Source organism: Dasypus novemcinctus, chromosome 5 (assembly GCF_030445035.2).
Source record: "Dasypus novemcinctus isolate mDasNov1 chromosome 5, mDasNov1.1.hap2, whole genome shotgun sequence".
NCBI classification, from domain to species: Eukaryota; Metazoa; Chordata; class Mammalia; order Cingulata; family Dasypodidae; genus Dasypus; species Dasypus novemcinctus.
The window spans coordinates 157,610,312-157,617,073 of NC_080677.1; positions in this window are offsets into that span (position 1 = coordinate 157,610,312).

The following is a 6,762-nucleotide window of genomic DNA, read 5'->3' on the forward strand; positions in this document are numbered from 1 at the left end:
GGCCACTCTCTAAGCCAAACTCAGCATGTAAATGCATTACATTCCCCCCATTGTGGGACATGACTCCTGGGGATGAGCCTCCCTGGCGCTGAGGGATTACTACCAATCACTGACTGGTGATTCAACTAGAAAAAGACCTTGAATAAAAGGGGGAAATGGTAAAGACAAATGAATTTATATGGCTAAGAGTCTTCAAAAAAGAGTCAGGAGGTCATCAGGAGGATCCCACAGACAGCCAAAGTAGATGCAACCCCAGTTACTGATGCTCCTGAGGGCTACAGAGACACACAGGTCCTATGGTCATGACAGATGGCTCTGGAGTTCAGTGCCTTGCCAGTGGGCCCTACTTTGGAATTTGTGTTCCTGAGTGTGATGGAGTTGGACTCAGATGTGACGTTTCTACACATGCCTCTTCTGTCACTTTTTACTTAACCTGTGGTTGGTGCTGGGGTTGGTGTATATTCAGGAAACTTGAATCTCTGAACTGGCCATGTGCCAGCTGGGCCCTGAGCCTTAGCAGAGTTGTAACTGCTACTCTCTGGTTCGTTGGACTTACCCAGGTCAGCTAACAAGGAGGTGAAGATGGTCAACCACCACACCAGGGAACTGAGAGTGCCTACAACTCCAAGCAGGAGAATCACATCCATCAACCATGTGGGATCTGAGCCCTCTCTTGATATAGAGGTGGAGTGGACATCACCATCCCAGGGTCCACAGGATAGAGGAATAAAATATGGATTAGAGTGGACTTACTGGTATTCTACTATAGAACTATTGTTACTAGTAATGGAAGAAACTGTAGTATTGATCTGGAGAAAGTGGCCACGATAGTTGCTGAGGGCAGGCAGAGGGAAGAAGAGATGTTATGTGGGGCCATTTTCAGGACTTGGAGTTGTCCTAAATGATATTGCAGGGACAGACGCTAGACATATATCCTGCCATAACCCACTGAACGTACTGGGGGAGAGTGTATACTACAATGTAAACTATATTCCATGTAGGGCAGCAATGCTCCAAAATGTATCCACCAAATGCAATGAATGTGCCACAATGATGAAAGAAGTTGTTGATGTGGGAGGAGTGTGGGGGTGGGGGGTGGGGTATATGGGAACCTCTTATATTTTTTAATGTAACATTTTTTTGTGTTCTATGTATCTTCAAAAAAAAAAAACAATTAAAAAAATTTTAAATGATACTATTAAGTTTTGATTCTATTCTAAGGCATTCTCCTGAATTTAAATCCCAAGTTATTATAAACAGAGTAACAGCCTCAGCACTTAGAGTAACATCTGGGTTTTGTTTAAAATATTTCCTTAATTATAATCAAATTTTTTTTGCAATTTTAGGGATTTGTGGTGTTGTCATTATTGGTTTCCCATGAAAATACCTCACTTTTGTTTTCTTATATGACATTTTTGTGTTTCTGGGATGCAGAGCTAAAAAACAATGTGGTGGCAATGGCTCTGGAAATCTTGTCTTCTTATTTTGTTCTTGTTTGTTTGTTTTTTATTTTTGCTCTTTTAAATTTTGTACCCAAATATTACCTTCTTTAATTTTCTTTTAGGGATAGATCCTTTAAAAAAATGAAATAAAATCATGCAGAAATAAAAGTTGCCAAAGATGAAGGAAACCCAATGAATCTTGAGGAAAAATTTTCAAAAAACAAGCGAATTTTCTGGGGGATTTACTTCCCCCTGAAATGTAGAAACTCTGAACAAAATAAGAGCTATATAAACCCAGGGTGGTGTTCTGTGATGCTCTTCTGCTTTTCTGAGAGACTGGAAACAAAGCCCAACTAAGCCAGCATAGCAAAATCTCTCAGGGAACCACAGTGGAGAGATCAATTTTGAATTTAGGACTTCACATATGATTTCAAACTAAAGCCTTTCAAATTATAGAGAATTGACCAAATCCTGGTCTCATTTTGACCAAAAAATAAAAGAGCAGAAAAATAATATAGTATCAAGATATGATCTCAATGATAAGGTGACTCCAGTGTTCACACAATGTAAAAGAAGGAAAGGAAGTGTAAAAAAGGAACTAGTGCTAAAACGGGCCACCCTGGGAAGATGAGATAATCATACTCATATAGTTGCAAAAAAAATGTTCAAGAGGTGGTACTATAGTCATATATTCTGTGTCTTATTCCTTGAAGTAGTTTGAAGTTGAAACAACAAGCAGAATAAATATAAAACAAATCACAAAATGGTAGGCATTAAGATAACTATATCTATAATCACCTTAAATGTAAATGGACTAAATACTCTAATTAAAAAACAGAAATTACCAGACTTGATTAAAAAAGCAAAATCCAAATATGGGTTTTTGTAGTCAGAACACTTCAGACAAGTACTCTAAAAATTGCAAACTCACAAGTTCTCTAAAAAGATACGTGCACTTTAAATATAAATACACTGATAGATTGAAAGTAAAAGGATTGAAAAAGATATAGCATGAAATTAAAATTCTGAGATAAAGCAGAGATAAAGTGGAATGTTTCATAATAATAAAAGCGTCTATTAATCAATCAGAAAAAATCCTAATGAGAGCCACCAAAAAAAAAAAGGATGAAGCAAAACTGGTAGACCTACAAAGCCAGCTGCGCCCTCTAACTCTACCCCAAACACCTACTGCTAGGGGGAAGGCAGGCCAGACACCCCTTAAGAAATCTTGTCTGTTTTCATTTCCTGAGTTTCTCCCTATACAATAACTAAAAGCGAAACACCTCTTCTTGTACCCCTCTTAGCTGTCTTAAACATAACCTCCACCATGGAAAACTGGGATTGGCAATTTATATCAAACCCCATTATCTATTACAATCTCTCCCTAGAGCTACCAGCAGAGAAGAAACTAGCTGTGCCTTAGAAGCTCTCAGACAGCAAATGGATTTTCTTGCTGCTGTGGTACTGAAAATCGCAGAGCCCTGAACATACTCATAGCAGCAGGGGATGGGGGCAGTGTGTATTTCTCAAGGAAAAATGCTTTATACATATATATATATTATATTTATAATGCTCTATAATATATATTTATATAAATTGCTCCAAAATAGTCCTAGACAGCATTCAAAACCTGCAAGATAAAGCCCACCAACCTCAGGGGGATGGAGCCTCTGAAGGCACCTGGCCTTTTTCATGCCTGTGATCCAGTATGTCATAGCTGGCCTCCTTTGGGACCCACTTACCACCATCTTCTTTATCCTTTTAGGTGGGTCATATATCTTCAAAAATTCTAACTCAGTTTATTTCTTCCAGAATCAATGCCTTCCAAAACAAGGTATTAGTCAGGCTGGGATTTAGGCCAGTTCCAACCACAGTGTTGGACCCCTCTTCCCTCAACCTCAATAGAATAGCCAGAGAGGTTTATGCCCTGTCAGGCAGGGACTACTGCCCTCACGAGCAGGAAGTAACTACAGAAGAATGATCATCACCCCGCAGCACCCCCTTAAGAATAAGGATGTGGACTCTCTGAGGGGGGTGTTGAAGCAGGTTAGTACAGGGTAATGGAGGAGATGATGGGCCACAACATGGCTGGCAGACAATATGGCCGGCAGACAACAGGGCTGGCAGACAATATGGCCGGCAGACAACAGGGCTGGCAGACAATATGGCCGGCAGACAACAGAGCTGGCAGACAATATGGCCGGCAGACAACATGGCCAGCAGACCTCATGGCCAGCAGACAACATGGCTACAAGACCTTACTGGGACCTTGAGTTTAACCTTGAGGTCCCAGTTTCTCTTTCCGGGACCTCCCCTTGGCCCTGGACATTCCAAAAAGGCCTCACCATTGGCCCCCACCATAGGGGGGTTAATCAATAACCATGGGGGCCCATCCCCTTATCATTAGCAGTACTCTAAAAATTGCAAATTAACAGTTTAAAAGGTAATCACATGAGGCAGAGCTCACACTTTCTACCTAGAGGAGCCCACACCAAATGTTGGTGTGTATTTCCATCTTTCTCTCTCATTTTTCAGCAAGCTCTGTTCTTTTCCCCATTTCCCAAATAAATTCTTTTTACTGGCCTAAAAAAAAAAGAAAAGCCTGATAGACCTAAACAGAGAAATAGAAAAATCCATAATCTTATTTGAATTTTAACCCCATTCTCAATAACTGATAGAGCTAAACAAAAAATCAGTAGGGATACAGAAGATTTGAACTACACTATCACCCGTCTTGACCTAAATTGCTATTTACAAAGGATTATCTCCAATAACTGCAGAAACATATTCTTTTCAAGTGCACATAGCATTTTCACTAACATACATCATATATGCTGGACCATAAAACAAAGTTCAATACATTTTAAAAGACTGGAATCTTACAGAACATATTCTCTGATCACAACAGAATTAAATTACAAATTACAAAAATATATGCAAAATTTCCCCATATATTTGGAAATTAATACACATCTAAACAATTTACAGGTCAAAGATGGATACATCTTCCTCCATATTCTGTCATGAAGCCATCAAATTCTCCTTTTTATAAGACAATTGCTGGGAAGCGGACTTGGCCTAGTGGTTAGAGCGTCTGCCTACCACATGGGAGGTCCGTGGTTCAAACCCCGGGCCTCCTTGACCCATGTGGAGCTGGCCCACGTGCAATGCTGATGCTCACAAGGAGTGCCGTGCCACGCAGGGGTGTCCCCCGCGTAGGGGAGCCCCACATGCAAGGAGTGCGCCCCATAAGGAGAGCTGCCCAGTGCAATAAAAGTGCAGCCTGCCCAGGAATGGCACCGCACACACAGAGAGCTGACATAGCAAGATGATGCAACAAAAAGAAACACAGATTCCCAGTGCCACTGATAAGGATAGAAGCAATCACAGAAGAACACACAGCGAATGGACACAGAGAACAGACAACGGGGGGGTCACAGGAGGAAGGGGAGAGAAATAAATAAATAAATGTTACAATTTTATAAAATTGTCTTAGGGAAGCAGATGTGGCTCAACTGATAGAGCGTCTACCTACCATATAGAGGGTCCGGGGTTCAATACCCAAGGCCTCCTGACCTGTGTGATGAGCTGGCCTATGCACAGTGCTGCCGCATGCAAGGAGTGCCATGCCATGCAGGGGCGCCCCCGTGTAAGGAGCCCCACGTGCAAGGAGTGTGCCCCACAAGGAGACCTGCCCCGCATGAAAAAAGTGCAGCCCGCACAGAGCGGCGCCGCACACATGGAGAGCTGACACCACAAGATGACGCAACAAAAAAGAGACGCAGTTTCCTGGTGCCACCTGACAATGCAGAACACACAGTGAATGGACACAGAGCAGACAACAGGGAGAAGAAGAAAGAAAGAAATAAAATAAATCTTTTTTAAAAATGTCTTATGTGACTGTGGGGATGCATGAGTCCAAATTCCATAGGGCAGGCCACAAATTGGGAACTCTGATGAAGTTTTTTGATGAATTCCCCAGGAGAAGATGGCTGGCTGAAGTAAAGATGGAAATTCTCTCTTCCTACTGCTGAAATCATCACTTCTCTTTTTTTATTAAAAAAAAAAGCAGTTCTATTGAGATATATTCACATACCATACATTCCATCCAAAGTATATAATCAATGGCTTTCATTATAATCACAGTGTTGTGCATTCATCGCCACAAAAAATTTTAGAACAATTTCATTACTCAAAAAAACTCCACACGCCTTAGCAGTTATCTCTCAATCGCTCTATCCTTCCCCAGTCCTACATAACCACTAATTTATTTCTGTCTTCATAAATTGGAATCATACAATATGTACTACTTTGTGTCTGGTTTCTTTCATTTTTTGCCCTGGCAGAAGGCATAGAAAATAGGGTGCCTATAAAGTGTCCACAGGGCATTTGGGCAAAATGTGACCCCATCTGGGAACTCACAGATGAATAAATAGAGAAGAATGCCTATGGAGTATCATCATAGAAGATATTGTCCCAATGGTGGGCAGAGTTCTGTGCCTATTATGTTGTGTTTAATAAAATATTTCTTTTTCTTAAGATAGAACTCAAGGGTAATGTCCCTGAGAATTAGTGTCTGTTCTTTGGAAAGATTGTATGTGTGAGTCTTTGCCTGACTCCAAGAGCATAGGCAACCTTTGTAGTAAATAAAATACTCTAATACTCCTCTCAACATTCAAGTGGTCATGTCTATTTTTTTAATAGAATGGAATATGAGTATAGGTTCTGACCATCATAATAGGTGTATGAGATAATTATTCCAGCAGTTGGTATTTCATAAACTAATCTTAATTTCTAATACCATCCTCCAACAGAAGGGACCAGGGCTCCTAGAAGAAATGGCTGATTCCAGGAACAGGAGAGGAAATACAGCTGGAGTATAGTGTAGTGCCAGCAATTAAAGAAGGACTTTTTGAAAAATCCCGCATTGATGCAGGGATGTCAAAAGAGCATAGGAGCCAACTGAAAGAGCTCCCAATGGCCAAATCTGGACAAATTTGAGCAACAAAATAAATAACGTAATATTGGATTATGACTTAAAAGTATAAAATAAATATCCATGAGCCCATATTGGTGTAAGTAGGTGACTGGCTAACTGGGAGAGAAAAGACAAATATCCCATGCAGAAGAATTCCAAATAATTTATGCAGGTACTCCATCCTGAAGTAGGGAGTGCATATCTCCTCACTCTTTAAGTGTGGGCTGGACATAGTGACTTTCTTCCAAAGACGACAGTATGGAAAGGGAGAAAAAAGAGTGACTTTCCAGCAGCTAAGGTCATCAGCAGTGATAAGGCATGTTAATAATAAGATCCCTTATG